This window comes from Artemia franciscana, chromosome 3 (assembly GCF_032884065.1).
Source record: "Artemia franciscana chromosome 3, ASM3288406v1, whole genome shotgun sequence".
NCBI lineage: Eukaryota > Metazoa > Arthropoda > Branchiopoda > Anostraca > Artemiidae > Artemia > Artemia franciscana.
In genome coordinates, this window is record NC_088865.1 from 14,512,968 (window position 1) to 14,534,805 (window position 21,838).

Genomic DNA, 21,838 nt, shown 5'->3' on the forward strand with positions numbered 1-21,838 from the left:
GAGGGGAGGTGAGTGAACGAGATAGCTAAGAAGAATTTTATTTGCCGATAAAACAAATGATTGTTCTTCTTAAGTTTAGTTTACTGGCTTATGGGCATGACTCTCACTTAGAGTGCGAGAAGTGTCAGGTTAAAATCCCACACCGACCCAATTTTTACATGAAGAAGATCCGAAGCTAGATATGTGATCAATATAGCGATCTCTGAAAGTTGGCATGCGTATCAGGGACCAGACCAGATTAAGTTAGGAATAGTCGTTACCTCGATTCAACCATGTGAGGGGTGGGGGCGGGGGAGGGGAGTCAAAGGACTGTTAATTCGGAAAAATTAAAAAAAATGAGGCATTTTTAACTTAAGAACAGGTTATCGGATCTTAATGAAATTTGATATTTTGTAGTACCTCGTCTATCAGAGCTCTTATTTCAAATCTCAACCGGATTCGGTGACATTGGGAGAGTTGGAGTTTGAAATCGAAAATCTTAGAAAATGCTTAGAGTGGAGAGATCAGGATGAAACTTTGTGGGACAAACACTACAATACCAAACAAGGAGAGACTGCAGGATCACTGTATTTGCACTCGACTCGGGCAGAGCATGTTCAGGCAGCATGAGCGAAAATTTCCAAATTCGTCGGTACTCTCGTTTAAATTAGACTAATATGTTGAGTGAAGGAGGTACTATCTTCTAAGAAAATAACTTTATACCAGATGTACCCATCCTTAGGTCTACTGTGAAAGCCCATTAAAAGATTAGTTTCAGATGGTTGAGGGCAAGTCCGAAAATTTTGCGAGAAAATCTCAAAGCTTAATATTGGGGGATTTTTTTATTTTTATCCCGGACAAATTTTTAGCCTTCTATAATTTAGAATTAACATTGATATATAAAGAGCAGAAAATCCCAATTTTAAGCTCTATACTGTAAGACATTTATTATAAAGTCACATTTGATACACAAGTCGCGTAATAACTAAAAACAAAAACTACACACCCGTAAAACATTAGTTAAATATTATGACGCCAGGGCAGGATTTTAAGCTTTGACACTTTAGACCGAAGCTCATATGATATGAGCTCTAACGAAATTCTAGGAATCAATAGATTGATTTGAAAGGAAAATCAGAGGCTTAATGCCGGTCAGGATTTAAAATAAGAGCTCTGGGTCACGATGTCCTTCTAAACATCAAAATTCATTAAGATCCGATCACCTATTCGTAAGTTATAAATACCTAATTTTTTCTAATTTTTCCTCTCCCTTTAGCCCCCCAGACGGTTGAATCTGGGAAAAAAGCGGTGAGATCAGGATGAAACTGGATGGGAAGAATAGAAACCTGTCTAAGATACGCGACTGACATAAGTGGACCGGATCTGCTCTCTCTGGTGGAATTGGGGGGGGGGGTAATTTTGAAAATTGAGGTATTTGTAACTTACGAAAGGGTGACCAGATCCTAATGAAATTTGATATTTAGAAGGATCTTGTGCTTTAAAGTTCTAATTTCAAATTCCGACCAGATCCTGTGACATTCGGGGGAGTTGGAGGGGGGAACCGGAATTCTTGGAAAACATGAAAATTGGAGTATTTATATCTTACGAATAGATGATCGGATCGTAATGAAATTTGATTTTTAGAAGGAATTCATGTCTCAGAGCTCTTATTTCAAATCCCGACCAGATCTTTTGACATTGTGGGGATTTGGAAGGGGAAATCTTGGAAAAACACTTGGAGTGTAGGAATCGGGATGAAGCTTGGTGGATAGAATAAACAAATGTCCTTGATACGTGATTGACAGAATCGTACTGGATTCGCTCTCTTTGGGGGAGTTGGGGGGAGGGGCTCAGTGATTTGGCGAGTTCGGTGCTTCTGGACGTGCTAGGGCGATGAAAATTGGTAGGCGTGTCAGGGAACTGCACAATTTGACTTGATAAAGTCGTTTTCCCAGATTCGACCATCTGGGGGGCAAAAGGGAGAGGAAAAATTAGAAAAAATTAGGTATTTATAACTTACGAGTGGGTGATAGGATCTTAATGAATTTTGATATTTAAAAGGACTTTGTGACTCAGAGCTCTTATTTTAAATCTTGACCGGCATTAAGCCTCTTATTTTCCTTTTTAAATCAATCTATTGATTCATAGAATTTTGTTAGAGCTCATACCATATGATCTCTTGGCTCTTAGCTCTTCTCGCCTCGTCACAAGTGCCATATGAGCTCTTGACTCTTGTTCTATTTGTAAATTAGCTCATTCATGGGCTGTGTTTTATTTAATTTCCTGGGAAGTTATTAGAAATCGGTCATTTAGGATGATGTTTGAGGGAACACAGCCCATACTATACCTGTAGTACCAGTTAATATTGCGCTCCTTTTTGGTTCTTTTTTCTTTTTGGGCTGTGTAAAGGTCTGTTCTTTTTTAAGTACGTGTTTTTTTAGGTATATAAAGTGTCAGGTTAAACTTCAAATTTTAATAAAATCAGATTAAACTTAAAATCTCAAAATTTATGTTATATGTCTTAAAAAATAAGTACTTGTATGATATACCCCTGACCTAATATTCTTCATCTAAGTAGGACCTGTTTCTCTGAGGCTCAATCTTACTGAAGTATACCGAAGTATGATAAATATCTGATACTTTAGAAACAAATTTCGGCTATATATTTATACATTGGGGGGGGGGGGTTTAAAGTATATTGGGTCTTCATGCCTAATTTTTTTAGGTTATTCTGCATATTATGTAGTAAGAATTTTTTTCTAAGTTTCCCACTGTCCAAATATTTAACCCCCCCCTCACCCCTCCAAAAAAATTGCTAATATAGAGCCCAAATTATTTACTTTCCATCTTTTCTGTAACTTCTCTTCTGTGTCTCACGCTAAGCTAAATGAAACTAAAGAAAACAAAACAAAAACGGTTCTATGATGTTTCAAGGAATGAACAACTTTAGTGGTGGGGGTATATCATACAAGTACCAAAATATAATTTTATGGCACTTGGTATTAACCAAGTGATATAGCAATCGCTAATTCTGTCGGTCGGTCTGTCGGTCCCGGTTTTGCTACTTTAGGCACTTCCAGGTAAGCTAGGACGATGAAATTTAGCAAGCGTATCAGGGACTGGACCAGATTAAATTAGAAATAGTCGTTTTCCCGATTTGACCATCTGGGGGTGGGAGTGGGGGGCCGGTTAATTCGCAAAAAATAGAAAAAATGAAGTATTTTTAACTTATGAGCGGGTGATTGGATCTTAATGATATTGTGTTTCAGAGCTCTTATTTTAAATCCCGACCGGATCTGATGACATTGGGGCGAGTTGGAGGGGGAAAACCCCTCCACTCTCTTTACTTCTACTACTATGAAGAACTCACCGCAGCACCAAGCCACTGGAGTCCAACACAGCTACGCACGCTCCTCTATCCCAATTTATTCAGAGCTTCCCTCGTTACACCCTCCCAGGAAGTTTCTATTCCCTTTAAATCTTTCTTTATGACATCCTCCCAACTCAACTGCGGACAACCTGCTTTCTGTTTAGCCCTAGACAGTTGGCTGAAAAGGACAATTTTTGGTAATCTGTCATCCTTTATCCGCAGATTGTGCCCTAGCTATATCTACCTTTCTCTCATTACAGCCCTAAAAGCGGTATTTACCAACGATATTTGCACCACCTACTGTTTGAAATACGGTCTGTCAGAGGGTTTCATTAGTTTATTTATAATTATTTATTTACGTTTTAAGCACGACTTTTTTTTCACTACTTCTGCTCCCCTTTGGTTTAAATTAGTTCTGTACTTATTTTAAAAAACTTCTTTTGTTGAAACATCATCTGTTTGTTAAGTTAAAAAAATTAATTTCTGTAAGTTTTCTTGATATTTTTTTTATTAATGAATAAAAGCAAAAAGATTTTGGGCTGCTCTTCATATTTTGGACAAAATTTTGCTAGGAATTCTAAAAATAGCTATATTATAGAACTACAAGTGGTTGGATACGGGTACTATTATTTTAAAAAATGTGAACAATTTTGGGAATTTTTGGGGGGTGAAGCTGTTCCGTCGTATCTACTGTTACAACCTTTGATATAGACGAATAATGATCAAACACTTCGTTGTAGGAATTTTTGTGTGTGTGTTATATTTTGCTTTAATAGCTTGTTTGTTTACATTTATGCATTTTGAGCTAGTATATTAGCTTATATAGTTCCAATTTGTTGTAAAAAAAAAGGAGATGAAGAATCCCTGACAAGATTTGTTTCCAGTTACGATTCCCTTGGTTCTGAAACTTCTATTAAGGTGTCTTCACGGCCTGAAATTTTAATGAGATCAAAAAAAAGAAATCACACTAAGAATATAACACACTAATAACACTTACTATAACACACTTTCAAACTAAGAATCAATACAACATTTTTTTTTTTCAAACATTCTTTGTCGCTGATGAGCTCCCTTCAGTCAACAAATCAAAATTTGTTATCTACTTGTCCTTTCCGTCCAATATTCCCTCACAGTTTCAGGTTGGTCGCTTAAGGCGTTAATCTATACCATTAACCGTGTATGAACTATTGAAGACGTCTCATTCTGATATCCGGGATGGAGATAGTGTCATTAGATTTAGCTCAACATCACCTTCAATATTTACAGAAAGTTTCAAATATCTTAGCCGTTCCTGCCGTATTGCAGATGAACCATTTTGACACCCTGGATGCATACAGTTCACCGATTTAGTTCAATATCCCCATCGGCATTCCCTCAAGACAGTGTCTTTTGATTTAGTTTAACATTTCTCTCAACTTTCGCTGAAAGTTCCCACTTAATACTCTTAAATGTTCCCCGGTTATTGCACATATGCCATATTGACATTCATAATGCACTTAATGTCTCCTGAATTAGTTCAATATACCTCTCGATATTCACTCGAAATTTTTACTTAATACTGTTAGTTGTTCCTGAAATATTATAAATGCACCCTTTTTTTACCTTTATGGTCACAGTTGCTTTTGACTTTTGTTGTACAATGTTTGTTTATTCCCTGAAAGTTTCTACTGTGGTCCATGGAACTTCCTGAGATACTGTCAATATGTCTTTTTGGCAACCTTGATGCACATAGTGCGTTTTTATTTTGATCAGTACCATCTGTACAATTATCTGAAAGTCGCCTTAATACCCTAATAATTTGCTGAGATATTTTTGATATGCCCTTTTTTCAACCTGAATGCAGGTAGTATCTTATTTTTGCTCTCTGATCATTCCTTGAAGGTTAAGCTTGATATCAAAAGCTGTTCGTGACATGTTGTGGATACTTTCTTTTGACAATTTGTTCGAGATTTATCTCAACATGCACCGAAGGTTTCAGCTTTATACTTTAAGCAATTCTTGTTATATTGTATCAACTTTAAGCGATTCTTGTTATATTATAGGTTCATCATTTTGACGAAATGGATGCACATAGTGTTTCGATTTAGTTTAGAATCATCCCCCAGCATCCTCTGAAAGCGTCTACTAAAAACTCTTAGCCGCTCTTGATATTTTGCAGACGCGCCCTTTCGACTAGGGTGTATATAGTATACTTTGATTTTGTTCGACACACTCCTCACCAATGATTGAAGGTTTCAACTTAATACCCTTAGAAATTACTAAGATATTGGAGATGTGCTCTTTTGACTACCTGGATGCACACATATTCTTATGATTCAATTCGATTTTCTTCTCCACCTTCTCCTTAAAGTTTAAACTAAAAACCCCTAGCTGCTCAGTTATTTTATACTAGCCATTTTGACAGTCATGATATTAGTCTACTTTTAGTCTACTTTCATGTTTAATTCCTGGTCTGACATGTTGAGAGCCAAAATAATTGGACAATATCAACGCGGTAGCTCCCAAAAATGTCTGGGACAGCACTGCAACGCAACTGTGACCATGACTGGAGTCTCATTCAGAACCGGTTTTAGACTGATTGGAAACCAGTAACATCTGGATTGCCTCGTGGGTTGGACCTCACTTCCTCAAGGCCATGGTCACACAACAGTTGCATGCGCAATCAGTTAGCAATTCTAGTCTTAAAACAGTTGCCCCGTGGCCGCTGGGCCTTAGTCGCTCCTGAGCCGTTCTTGATAGTGCAAATGCGTCTTTCTTACGACCTTGTTACACGTAGTACACCTTCCTGACTCTCATACAGTTCACCACCCTTCTCACCATCCCCGAAGACCTGACTAAATTTGATTTCCAAGGATTTCAATAAAAGGGGGTACCAGAATTGATAATAAGTAAAATACGCTTAGCTACATATATATATATATATATATATATATATATATATATATATATATATATATATATATATATATATATATATATATATATATATATATATATATATATATGTATTGCATAATATGTTAGTTCTTCATCACTTTTTCGATGGTTTTATTTCCGTGAGGCTCTTAGAAAATGTAAATTTTTAAATCACACCTTATCTACCCATGAAAGTTTTTGCCCAGAAAATTTCTTTTCCGCCAAAAACTAATCCATGCTACCCCCGCCCCTCCTCAGGTAGTGCTCATTTTCACATTGAGCATTTATCTCGTATTGACTAATTCAGTTTTAAGGGACACATTTGTATCTGTGCTTTTCCTATATCACAAAATGTTCCAGGAAAGTCTAAAAGGATTTGTTAATAGCAAGCATAATTACATGTGAAGAAAAAAGGTCTTGACCAGACATCGCAACCATCTTGAGGTTTCCGCTCTTGTAATGTATTTAGCCAGTATTCAAAATTTATCCTTCTATAAATTTTTTAGTTCGGAAAAACATATTGTCTATTGTCTGCAAATGATTGACTTTTCTTTTCTTTTCTAGATAATGAAGTAGCTGGGCAGTAAATTTCGGAAATCTCTGTATAAGCCTGTTCTCTGTTGCATTCGTCTTTTTGTGTATAGACGCTTATTTTTACATAAAAAGACAGTGCAGCAGAACTGGTTTCTTATAATTTTTAAGTTTAAATAAAAAAAAACAAGGGTTCTAAACCTCAAGTTAAATAGAATCTCAGTAAAATTCGCGTATATTTTTTTTTGCTCCCCTTTTTATATTTTACTAAAAAATAGAACCCTAAAAATTTTTTTAATCAATTTTGCTTCAATTTTTTGCTCATCCTTCACCTAACGAATTTACTGCTCATTGAAGCTGTGCAATTATGTGGCCTCTGCTCCTGCCAAAGAACCTCTTCCTGACTCAACATACAACAACATTTTTTATTTTATATTTTAATATAAATTTAATCAATAAAATATTGTTTCTTTGTATTCTTGCAAACTGCTTGTTGTTCTTAGAGCTAGGGATAGTTCATAGGGACGGAGTACAAGATAGAGAAAATTAAAATAAATACATAACTATGTTTATCAAAACAATTTATGAAGAGCACTTACTATACACGAACAACTATTGTATACTTTCAACTTTAAGCATCCCCTTTTAAGAAGGGGATGCCATAAAGGAAAAGTGATATTGTGGTTATGTTTCAAAAACAGTTTCGACAGACCTATTTTGGGCCCGCCATTACATATTTGCGGATTAATGCTAAACTTAAAAAATGTAGCTAGGACTTTTTTATATATAGAGTGAACCTTATAAAAGTAGGAAAGGGGATCTTGCTTGTCCAAAAACCCCAATGCCAGGGTTTACTGTATCTATATGCTTACTAATGGCGAAGTAATAATAATCATAAAATGACTAAAATAATTCATTCTTTCAAATATATTGACCATCGGGTAAAGAATAATTTCAATTGAAAATATATTGCGTATTCATTGAAGAGGCAATGCTACTAATTGTTTTGGGGAGTTAAATGAGGGTTGCACAACTCATATTAATGGCCTTTTCCGTTTCTATTTGTGCTGGATTTCTTCATTCAATTTAGTCTGTTTGGTTTAAGATTGTTAACTTAGAGGATTCGACTTATGCCCGCTCTGATCTCTAAAATTGTGTCTTTTCTTTCGCGAAAATGCATCGTTTTCATGCATTGAATTTTTAAATCAAATAACAGTGTATACAGTACTTTTGCGTTGACGATAGCTTCTGGTCTATGGATGAGCATCCTAACCCCAAAAAACCTTTGGGCGTTTTCATGAGTATCTAGGCTTGTATGAGAAGCCTAGAGGAAACTTTTAAGAACCTAATAAAATTATTGAAGAAGAATTTTTATCGTCCTTCAAAAGAACTATGCAGTAAGGTCGTGGAAATATGGCATATATTTTATGACATTTTACAAAATGTTGAAGATTAGCAAAAAATATATAAAACGCCTTTTAAACCGTCGATTGTTGAAAAGACGTTATACTTTTGACTGTGGGGGAGACCTGTACTTAACGCTTTCGGTCTCTAAAACTCATGAAAATTTGGTTATAATAGATTTTGAGTTGATTGTAAATCAAAAGTAACTAGAACAAAAGAGGTTATAGCATTAAGCGTTAATTATTTATAGCATAAGTGCAACATCATTTTTCATAAGCTTGCTCTTTGGGAAACAAGTTCTTTCTGCTGTTGTAATTGATAACAATTTTTTTGCCGATTCGAGATATGAGGCTCAACCCCTTTTCATAGATTATTGGCAACAGTAGTATTTTTTTAGTAATGACTTTAGTGCAATCAGGCTGTCTAAACATAGGAATTGACTATCCCTTGTGAGGTGTTTCTTTACCTACCGTAACGGTGATACTAGTATATAGCTAGTAAGAATGGTGGGTACTGAGAAGAATATCCATTGACACCCTGTTATATCTCTAGAACCCGTATTATTAATCCTTTGGAGGAGTATAAACAGCTTTCTATGAGCTCTGCTGAACACGGGCATTCATTTTTGGGAACAAGCTTTGTGTAAAATTTGCAGAGAAGTATAATTGAGATGGATGGCATTGTGTCCATAGAAGATATAATTTCACCATGCTTTCTTGACCAGAAGGAACAAACCCATTCGAGAATATCTAAAGCGTGAATGGATGGTGAAAATACATTTTTGAGGAGATGGGATTAATCAATATTCTTTATAGCTTTACCTCCAAAGATGAAACCAGGCTTTTGCACGATCTTTGACTGACTAACTGATTTTTTTGTGTGTTCTCTCTGTCTTTGATTTTTGGAAACTGAACCTGTTGGCAATAGATAACTTTTCTGTCTCCACAAGATATACCTGTGGGTACCGGGAAAACCTAGGTTGTGTCTCCATTTCTAAGGACATTTGTCAGTATCAGTAAAAAAGTATAGAGAATTCTTTACCTCAAAACAGCGTCGATCTGAAAACACTGTCAATTAGTCCAATCTGTTTTAATGTATTGCACCTTGCATACGGTTAAGCCCTGCTTGTCCATAAATGTGGTCATGATAAAAGTTGAAAAAATCAAAAAGAAAGTGTTCTCCACTAATATTTAATATTTGCACAATAATGCATTTTAAATTACATAAGCCGATTTTTTTTTCTGTTGACAAGATTATTACCTGTCCTTTAAATAAAAATGGTTAATGGCCTCTTTTGAATTATATTGTCCATCTATATTGTTCAATCTATTGAATTATATAATCCAGAAGATGAATAAGTTAATTCTTTAAAATTGTTCTGTGCTTTCGGCTGAGACATTTCTTCTGTGTATCTGCCTGTCTACAATCCTTGTAACACTAATTGTAGTTCCATTCAATTTGGCCATTTTTGGCCAGATTTTCATTCAATTTGGCCAAAGAAAATAAAATCAGTGCAAAATAAAATGTTAAACTTTATTTTGCCGTGGGGGGAGGGAAGGTGTCAGCACGCCATAAGTTGAACACCTTACGAATCGTGCATGTTGTTTTAATATCTCTGGCGGGGTGTCCATATTGCTGATGGACGGGTTCTCTTTAGTAACAAACGTAGTGAAAGCCAATTCAAGTTTCGTTCCACTTTCTTTTTTAATCTTAGCAATGCTTGATATAGAAACAGGGCCCTTGACTGATACCTAGTGCTTTACTGAACTAAGTATACATTACAATATAATACTCTTCTGATCTTGTCAAGTACCTGACAAAAGGCTCTTTAGAAGGGCAGTCCAGTAGACGTGAAACAAATATACCCTCATTCAAAATTCAAATCAACTAACAGTGGTCCCCCAATTACCTAACAAAAATTCACATAATACCAATCTATTAGCTTTATACAATTTCATAATTTTTCCTTTTTCCATTTCAAACACCATAATTAGTTAAGGCCTTTTCATTGTAGTTGCCCTGAAAAATTAAAAAAGTACACCAGCTTTGCCTGAAAAACTTTATTGAAGACACGGCTGAATGTGAAAATTGCCTTTGCTTTTGAAATTTATTCTGCTTTTCAACTGGCTGCAAACTACCACGTTTTCTAATATTTTCTCATGCTGTCGATAAATGAGTTTCTTAAATTGAAATTGCTGGAACTCAAATAAGGAGAAATAATATGTAAAAATATCGTACAGATATATAAGTTTCTGAACCGTCTCTATTTGACAATACGGGAGAATAAGGACACGGAAAAAAAACGAAGCTATCCACAGAAAAAAAGAAAATAATAATTTTTCAAAAAAAAATCTTATTTGAGCCATGATTTCAATGAGGCTTTTTCAGGAAAAGACTTCGCGCTTCAGATTTTTTTTTTTTTCTTAGCAACTAAGCGGATTTGAAAATTGTTTCCACTCAACCAATTTCGCCTAAGAAAGCTATAATAAAGAAAGGTCAGTACTTGGAATTCTAATTTTTTTTTTCTTTTGTTGTCCTGTAGCCTTGCATTGTCTTGCTTTGCCTGCATGGTCTCCGAACAGAAACAGAATAGAAACCTGTCTAAGATACGTGACTGACATAACTGGACCGGATCTGCTCTCTTTGGTGGAATTGAGGGGGGGGGGGTAATTTTGAAAATTGAGGTTTTTGTAACTTACGAAAGAGTGACCAGATCTTAATGAAATTTGATATTTAGAAGGATCTTGTGCTTTCAAGTTCTAATTTCAAATTCCGACCAGATCCTGTGACATTCGAGGGAGTTGGAGGGGGAACCCGAAATTCTTGGAAAACATGAAAATTGGGGTATTTTTATCTTACGAATAGATGATCGGATCGTAATGAAATTTAATTTTTAGAAGGAATTCATGTCTCAGAGCTCTTATTTCAAATCCCGACCAGATCTTTTGACATTGGGGGGAGTTGGAGGGGGAAATCTTGGAAAAACACTTGGAGTGGAGGAATCGGGATGAAGCTTGGTGGATAGAATAAACAAATGTCCTTGATACGTGATTGGCAGAATCGTACTGGATTCGCTCTCTTTGGGGGAGTTGGGGGAGGGGTTCAGTGATTTGGTGAGTTCGGTGCTTCTGGACGTGCTAGGGCGATGAAAATTGGTAGGCATGTCAGGGAGCTGCACAATTTGACTTGATAAAGTCGTTTTCCCAGATTCGACCATCTGCGGGGCAAAAGGGAGAGGAAAAATTAGAAAAAATATGGTATTTATAACTTACGAGTGGGTGATCGGATCTTAATGAATTTTAATATTTAGAAGGACTTTGTGACTCAGAGCTCTTATTTTAAATCTTGACCGGCATTAAGCCTCTTATTTTCGTTTTTAAATCAATCTATTGATTCATAGGATTTTGTTAGAGCTCAGACCATATGATCTCTTGGCTCTTAGCTCTTCTCGCCTCCTCACAAGTGCCATATGAGCTCTTAGCTCTTGTTATTGTTTACTGTTTTGTTGTTAGAATTATAACCGAGCATTTTAACACGTGTCTTTTGTAGATGAACCGACTCGTTTGTCAATTCTATAGCGTTACCACCAATTCCCTAGTGAAGTAAGACAATTTATCAAGAGTGAATGTCTGTGGGCCATAAGAGACCCATCTTTACCTATAAGAGCATACGTAGATATACTTATAACAACAATAGCATCAAGAGGCGAACTCTCATGCTGGCCAGAATTGTTACCAACTTTAAGTAATTTACTGGACTCAACTGATTATAATGTCTGTGAAGTAGGTTAAATTTTAGCTTCACTTTTTTATTTTGTTCCTCATTTTTTTTTTTCATTTTCTTCTTCTTTCCTGTAATTTTCCTTTAAACTATGACTTCCTTTTGTTCATGTCTTTTGTTTATGTTATGGTACTGTGTTCATGGCTGTATATTTGGCTTTAAAATACACTTATCTATCTATCTATATTTAGATAGTTTTCATCCAGGCTCTGGATTCGGTTATAAGTTATAACCGACTCTGATTCCAGACATTTTCAATATATACCAACCCCATTCAGCAAAAACTGACTAAATTTCAACTCCACGACTCCGAATCCATAGCCCAGGTTTCCATGCATATTAATCAGTTCAATTCTTAAATAATAGGGTGGCTTTTTTTTTTATCGTTGATAAAGGCCTTTTCTGATGGACATGAAGCCGAAATATTTTTGGACTTTTACTATTATTAGTAAATTAAGGGTTTCATTTTTTATTTTCCACTGTCTTATTTGAAATGTTATGCCCCATTTTCTACATTTTCATCCTGATTTCGACCTAGGCAGAAGAAACAAAAATAATTTTCAAAATCCAAACTAATTGATCCGGATTCTTTTTAATGAGATTAAGTGGTGTATGCCCTACTTATGTTTGCTTTGTATGAAGGTGTGTTTTTTTCGATTGTGGGTTGTTCTGTTTCTCCTTTTCGTTATATGTTTTGTTTAATTTAGGTTAATTTTTTTTTCTGTCGGTAAAGCCATCCGGACGTAAATCCAAAATATACGGACTTTTATTATTATTAGTGAAGATAGTTTTTGTTTGTTATTTTCCACTGTTTATTTGAAATATTATATCCGTTTTTTTTCGTTTTCTTTTAAGGCAGAAAAAAAAAAATACACCATCTAAAATAATTGATCCGGTTTAATGAAATTTATATATTTGACGTACTTATGTTTGTATTTGTGCTATTGCATGGTGAATATTTTCATAATGGACATCGTTAAGGTGTGAGTTTTTGTCGTTTGTGTTTTGTTTTTTATTTGTAATTGTATTGTTCAATCTAGTTTAGTTTTTTTTTTTCGGTTGGTAAAGGCTTCCGGACGTAAGCCCACATATTTGGACTTTTATTATTACTAGGGAAAAAACTTTTTTGTTGTTTTCGACTGTCTTATTTGAAATATTATACTCGTTTTTCTAGATTTCTATTTCGTTTCGTCCAAGGTGGAAGAGACAACGAAAATTTACAAAGCTAAAATCGATTTTCATTTGATTCGATCTAACGGTAATCTATCAGACGCAAATAGTGACAAAGACTACACTGCCTTTCCATCACCAACATCCATAACAGGAAGAACTATAGGGAATTCTTTTCGTAAGACAGTGGAAATCTAATTTGAATGAATATTTGCTTATTTGAATAAGTTTTGCTGAGGACGGCCCTTGGACTTAGGGCCGAAATATTCATTCAAAATAGATTTCCATCGTCTTACGAAAAAAATTCCCTTTTGTTCTTCTTGTTTTTGAAATCTACCAGGCAATCTAACGGTAATCTAATGGTAATTATAGGCAATCTAAAATAATTTTTTTTAATAGAGATATAATTCTTTTTAATTTTTCGTTTTTCAGGGACTTATTCTTCTGGCAGTGGACAATGACCCGGATATTCGAAAAAATGTATGTCGAGCATTTGTGATGCTCCTCGAAGTTGCATTAGAAGCTTGTGAATTCTGGCTAAATTTGGCTGAACAACAAGTGTGTCGAGATGTTTTGGGACCATTTTTGCCCCGACTTATACCGGTGCTCATAAAGGGGATGAGATATTCAGAATTAGACGTTATATTGCTGAAGGTAAGAGGGATAACTTTGATTACTTTTACTTCAAAATCAAAGGACTGTATGAAAAATTTAGGGACTAATGGGGTATTTTGTGCAAATCGTTGAATTTTATGTAGGAATTTGTGTGAAGGTTAATGCTTGTTTATTGTCTTTAGTTATTCCATAGCTACCATAAGATCTATTGCACCAAATTTAGCTATCATGAGATCCATTGCATCAATTTTCAAATTAAATCCAAATCGATACCATGTCTGAAAAATGTAGGGACTAGTGTGGTATGTTGCACAAATCGTTGAATTTGTTGGCCCGACCAATATGGATTTTGATGCTATTGTTGTCATAAGTATTTCCACGTATGCTCTTATAGGAAAAGATGGGTCTCTTATGGCCCGTAGACATTCACTCTTGATAAATTTTCTTACTTCATTTGGGAATTGGTGGTAACGGTATAGAATTGACAAACGAGTCGGTTCATCTAATTGTGATAAGTTTGAGAGTTTCTGACACTATTCATCTTCATGTCAGCATAATCAAACAGTTCAATGAACTGACGCGAATAATTTTCTTTGGATAATTGGAATAAAATGGCTTGCTTAGCATATTCGTCCATCCTCAATTTAATTAGTGTATTACCTTGGGAAAAATTAAAACAAAATAAAATATAAAACGGGTATTAATTTTCTAATAAGACAGTCAGAAAATAACAAAAGAAAACTTTTTTTTTGTCACTGATAATATTAAAAGTCCAAATATCTCAGCTTCATCTCTGGAAGCCTTTGCCAACAGAAAAAAAAGGAAAAGAACAAATAAACTAACCTAAAATAAACAAAACATGCAAAAAGGGAAAAGTAACACAAACACTATACAAAAAAAAAAAACAATAAGAAAACAGAAGAAAAATTCACGTTTCCAAGATGTGTAGTAGGATAACTCAACTTTTTATACTCCACACTGCAAAGCAGGGTGTCTGTCTGATAATAGAATCTAGCAAAATGAGCAAAAAATTTACATGGCTCATAATTAAAATTACAATTACATATTTAAGGCCTAAGACTTGAAGCCTCAAAAACTGGAATTTATAATTTTTTTTAAAATAATAAAAAAAAAGTAAAAAGACATAAAATGATCATGATCCAAACTCATTTTAATCTAAAACAAATTTAGCAAGTTGAGATAATACGTTTCGGAAATGTATTGGGCTGCAAGGCACTGGGAAAATTAACCATTATTATACTTGGAAAGATTAGGAGAAAGTTTTTGTAATTTCTTATAATGCTATAATAGTTTGGTATGCTCAAAGTTTTTCAAAAAAAAAGAATATTGCCTTGGGTACTACTTACAATTTTTTAGAAGATTTAAAAATTTTCCTCGCCCAATTAATAATTTATTTATTGATATATTCTTACGCAATCAATAATTTGTTTATCCAATTTTAAATACTGATTCTTTTTATATCCCCCACATTCTTGAAGAATTTACTTTCATATTAATAAATATGGAAAACGTTATTCCAGTATTTTGCATGTCAAGATTGCTTTGTTCTTCTTTGTTTATTTTTGGTAATGTTTCATTTAGGTCAAACATTTATTCATGTTCATTATTGTAAGTTCCTTAATAAAGTTTCTTCATTTTTTGGTATGTTTTAAAATAAGAAATAAAAAATAACTTCAAAAGAAGCAATGAACATTGTAAGAAGTAGCAGTTGTCTGCCATGAAGTTATTTTCGAAGCTATCCGTTTCTGCTATGACACTATAATTGTTCTAAATATTTCCTGTTTATTGCACTTCGGGAACAAAATTGTATTTCATTTAATAGCTCTTGAATTAATGTCACTAATCCAAACCTTCCACGCTAAATTTTAAAAGCAACAGTAATTTTTTTTCATCGTCCTTGTTTTGATTTTTTCGGCAAAATTCGTATATTTGGAATTTTTCATTTGTATTTTAATGTTAGGAATGTTTTATTGCGTTCCTTTAATTCAAAATATAATCTTTTTTTTTAAATGATAGCCTATATATATATATATATATATATATATATATATATATATATATATATATATATATATATATATATATATATGTATAAAATTTCGGACGTAACTTTAACTACTCACCTAAAATTGGAGAAATAATTACCATAATTACACTAAAGTAATGATTTTTGTTTGCTATTTATGATTTTAGTTGAACACTAAAATGAAATTATAATTTTCTCTTCTCCCACAAATTTCTGTAATAATTCCTCTGTGCATATGATTTTAAATTAATAACATTAAGTATGCAAATTTCAACGGTAAAACTCGCGTAATCATCGTACAAAGATTATTGGTGCTATAAAAGTTGAGTGTATTTTAATGCACAAAGCTGAATTGGTAAAACCGTCCTTAATAATGCAAAATTTCGAAACTGCGGAATTTGAAAATTATGTGCAAAGACTGTTCAGTTAAAAGTTATTATTGTATTTTAATTTAGCGTGGGGAGTTTCCTCAGAAGCATAAAAAAAAACTTTCGTCAAACAAAAACTTTTTTAATTGTATTATTGATTTTCTGTTGTTTTTTTCTTTATTTACATTTTTTTACTAATTTAAAGCCATGATATTTAATTTTTCATGATCCTTATTGGTCTAAGTTGAAAACCACTAAGAAGTTGAATGGTTTTTTTTTTATCTGACGGTTTTCTTGTGAACTTGATTCTATGTTTAATCTAACATTTAAGTCAAGATATTTGTTGGTTCTTTTCAACTATTTTTTTTCTATTGATTTTTCAAATGAAAGTTTCCTAGCTAGTTGACCGATATGTGCTTATTATGATCTATAGGCTATTTAAAAAAAAAAAAAAAGGATTTTTGACCGAGAATGTTTATTGTAAGTGTGTATATATATATATATATATATATATATATATATATATATATATATATATATATATATATATATATATATATATATATATATATATATATATATATATATATATATATATATATATATATATATATAAATTTCCAAGTTTCAATGATACTAGTTGCCTGTAATAACTAAAATAGCCAGTATTTTATAATTTGTAATAGGTGAGCTTTATGCTGATTTTTCTGTATGTGTAGATACTGATTTAAATCGCTGTGCTAATTGTTTCTTGTGCCTCTTATTTAGTTCCTGTATGTTCTTTAAATTTGTGTATCAAATTTTGAAATTATAGCTGAAATAAATGGTTGATAGGCATACTCTCTCTTAATTTATCCTTTTGAAATCTAGTACTAGAGATTTCCAACGTTAAGGTCATAAATTGTTGTTGTGTATATAGTCCATTGTTGCCAGATGTTTGATTTTAAGTTACGCCATTGTAAAAGTGAAAATGCGCCGAAACCTCCATTTTTTTCAGTAAAAATGCGCCAACTGAATGATCCTCCCTCCAAAAAAAAATTCCGATTAAAAAAAAAAGAAATAGTGCGCAAACGCTTCAAAAAAGCGCAAATTCAGACCACTCTGATACTACCTCGCTTATAATAATTTTTTTCGAATTTGGTTACAAGATTTCTAAGTTTCATTGACTAATTTGTAGGCAAATTAATTGACTAATGAACTGAAGAATTTATTAGGCCGTGTTGGATAGTGCAGCCAAATCGAACTTCAGGTTTTTTTTTTTTTTTAATCTGTCTAGATAAGGACCTGGTTATGTGATGAATTCAATCATTCCCATGGCTAAGAGGAAGACCCCCCCCCCCCAAGAAACATCCTCAAGAGCTAATTTTGGGGAAAAGTGATTCCTTCCCTACCTGGTCAGGCCCCTCGAAGTATGGGCACTGTTGTGTCTTTCTGAAGGAACATAAAATAAATAAACAGTGCCTGAATGAAAAAGGAAAAAAGGCAGACCCTTGCTTAGCATTAAATAACATCACTTCTGATTTCTTCTCATTAAACTGAAGGCCTATTTTTCCACATTCTACTTGGAACTGAATAAAATTCTCCAAACCGCGAAGGAGACGGCTCAGATTAAGTACATCGTCTGCATAATTTATTAGTGATGGATCAATTCCTCTCAGAATGTATGTCATATTTGACTTAGATTACGGTTTGACGTTGCTCTTATTAAATGCGGTAGGTGATGTCAATGCACCCTGCCTTACACCTTTTTTAACAGGAAGCACCCGGTTATTTGTCAAGTTTAGTGTTGTCGGTAGCTCAAACTCAGCTTTAAAATTTTGATACATAACATATAAAGGGTTTAACATACATGGGTCAACACCTGCTAGGCCCATGTCTAAAAAAATCTGCTCATGAACTAGTGAATCGAAGGCCCGTCTAACATCATGCGCAGCGAGAGCTATGCTCTCATAGCTTTTCTCAGTATCTATCAAGGCCGAAACGAGAACAGAAAAAGCATGGCCACAGCCTAGACTAGGCTGAAAACCGAATTGATGGTCTGAAACTGTGCATTTTGACCGCAGTTCGTCAACAATAAGTGCCTCAAATAACTTACAAAAAACTATAGCCACAGTTATAGGTCGGAATGACGAGCACTGGCAAGGTGGCTATCCCTTTTTAGGCACAGGTGTTAGTATTCCTATTGAAAAAGAATCAGGCACAATACCCAGGTTAAAAATCATTTGAAAAAGAAGGGCAAGGTGCTCAAGGAACATCTCGCTACAAAACAGCAGGTGAAGAATTGATATACTATCACAACCACAAGATTCCTTTTTTTTTAGTTTTCTAATAGCAGTACGGACAAAACACCTCGTAATTATAATACCCGGACTGTTTTTTCTCGCTTACGTGAGAAGAAATCCTCCAGTTTCACACCGAAACTTTTTTGTAGCCGGATATCAGGATCCGAAAATTCATCTGTAATACTGAACCCAATTATCTCGAGATACTGAGGTCATTGTTACATGAGACCTTTCTTTAAACAATGAAGACCAAAGTTTATTCGGGTGGGTAAGGACAGCCTGAGATGAAGAACGAATAATTGCACTACTGTGTAGTGTGATTCTTTCGTGAAATTACGTTTACTATGAATTCGAACCTTATTCACCCAACCGTCTCGTGGACAGCCAGCCTCACGCCAAACCGAAAGCCAAAATTTTGCCGAGTTACACACGTTCTGCAGATTAATATTTGCAGACCAGCCTGGTACTTCGGTACCAGGCCAGACCTGTCTAGACGGTACTGCTGACTGTTCAGCGAGACGTAATTCGTGCACAAGCTCACTAAAATAAATATTCAACCAAATCCGTGATTCCATCGGATATTTCGTTAAACTAACTATCAGCAGATCAAAAGGAACACGGATATTTGAAACTAGTACATCACTAGTCGACTGAAATTAACTCAAAGACGCACATTTCCAATCACAAACAAAATAAGGACACTTCTGGAGCCTTCCAGGAGGAGGCAAAACACTAAAATTTAAATCAATATTGAAAAAAAAAACGGAAATGGTGTGACGTAAAGTTTGAATCAGAAACAAGAAGCTCACTCGATGTAACTGATCGAGTGTGCATAACATGATCTAGGTTTGACACACTTCCCGAATTATGAATATATAAAAAATTCTTATTCTTAGACGTGAGTATAAACTCATCACCTAGCATAGCGAGTAACATATTAGCACGATTAGAACTTGAACAGTTGTTGCCGCTCATGTTATCCAGATCACAGTTAAAGTCACCTGTTATCAGACACGATAGTCCATACTTTTTTATTTTATCAATACACTGATAGCCTTACAATGCTTATTGCAAACAGTCTATCTGATCGATCATCACGATAGTCCGCAGGGAGGTACACGTTCACAATAACCATATCTTGGATTTTGACAGCGAGAAAGTCTAATCCCGAGTCAAACACAGAAGTAAATAGAGAGGATCAAACGTAAGTCGCAAGGCTGCCAGATGGCTGGCCATGAGTGTGAGAGCGTTTGGCTGCGATCGTAAAAACCTGATAGTTTGGTGACAGGTTCAATAAGGTAAGACTGAGAGAGGTTGCAAAATGTTCCTGCAAACACACAATATCATATCTTGAAAGAAGGTCCTTGATAAAAACAGAACAGTTAAGGAGATTTTCTATTTAAATTTCACATTGCAACTGCATGCTTAGCACCGGCGGGTTCTAGATTCATTTTGGTAGGGAATTCGTATTGATTGTCGCTTTATTAGCCGGACATGTTGTAGCATGTATGGCCTTTCTTTTTGCATAAGATGCGAAACATATCTTGAGTGCACATATTGTCCTTCGAGGGCTCTTTCCTGTATGTTCGACATAGAAGTTAGCTGAATTGGAAATCGTAAGTTGTAATTTCCTTTTTAAGAGTCAAATGTGATCGGAGGGCAACCATTCTTCTCTCCCCACCCCTCTATCGCCCTTTTCCCCCAGATACTTCGAAACAAAATTTTGAGATAGCAATTTTGTTAAAAATGGTTCAAAGGTCAAATAGATTTGGTTCTAAGTTCGGTAAATCTCCGCCAACACTCGGGGCTCACGCTGCAAGTTATGTCAGTTGCTCATTGTTAACAAAAGGATCAGAGAGCAACCAGCCTGCTCTTCTTGTCTCCCTTTTCCCACAGCTGGTTCTTATTAAATTTTGAGATGTTCTTTTTATTTAAAATATTACCACAGTCAAATGGCTGGTTCTAGGTTTAATAACCTCCCCTCATCAAACAAAATTTGAGATAGCAATTTCGTTAAAAATGGTTCAAAGGTCAAATAGATTTGGTTCTAAGTTCGGTAAATCTCCGCCAACACTCGGGGCTCACGCTGCAAGTTATGCCAGTTGCCCATTGCTAACATACAATATTATTATGGAATAGATGATCACGTAAAATTTGAAGGGGACTCTTTCAATATGAAATCAAAAGTTTTAGTGCTCTTTTTAAGAGTCAAAAGGGATTGGAGGGTAATTAGCCCTTCTCCCTCACGCCCTTTTTTCCCAAAATGCATCCGATAAAAGTTTAGATGTTTCAAATAACTACTATTCAGGGGTTGACAAATCCACCCAGTCTCTGAGGAAAGGACTGTAACTTATGCAAGCTGCTCATTGCTTACATATTGGAGGGCTTCTGTGGAGCTATTGGTCAAATTGATCTTGTAGGGGGCTCATTCGATTAGAAATTGGATGCTCTAGTTCCTTTTTCAAGCACCCTTTTTAAGAGTCAGAAGAGGTTAGAGAGCAATCATCCCATCCCTTCCCGAGCCAATCAATTCCCTAAACGCATCCAATCAAATCTTGAGATTATTATTTTGTTGAATATAGTTTAGAATTCTAGTAACTATGTCTTTTGGTTGCCACCCCCCCCCCCTCCCAATCCGTAGCCCTCTGGATAAAGTCCGTAAGTTATGTAATTTACTCTTTCTTTACATTTTAAATGAAGAAAAGAAGTTTTTAAAACTGAAAGTAAGTAATAATAGTAAAAAATAGTAAAATTTCAAACGAAGAGAAATTATTACGAATATAAGGGGGGTCGTCTCTTCCTCAAAACCTCGCTCTTTACGCTTAAGTTTGTTTTAGTACTTTTAGAAAAGCTTCTTATTATCCTAAATAAACGGCCCTCGTGAATCTAGAGTCATTCATAAAGAATTGGGGGAAAATTTTAACTTTAGTGCAAAGAGCGAGGTGTTGAGGAGGGGGTGACCATTATACATGTAATAATGCCAGAAAACCCGGCACCATCTTCACGGAAAAATCTCTTTCCTCGCAGAATTCTATCCCGGTTAAAATTCATCCCGAACAATTACCCTTAACATTTCCACGTGTAAAATTGAGTTGTCAAAGAGAAAGTGAGACAAATAAAAATAATTTTAACCAGCGATTCTGACTGATTTTTCCTTGAAAAACTCACCCCCGGAAGCTTCCCTCCCCATGGAAGATTCTCCCCCCTCAACATAAAATTCAACTTCCCCTCCCGCCCAAAATATGTGCATCTTTCCCAGTAACAAATACTATACTTAAACAATGGGAAAATCTTATAACTTAGACCTTTCCCCTAGGGGCTGTGAGGAAGGGGATCATTTCATCTCCAAATGCAGAGTTATCAGGCTGTTTACCTA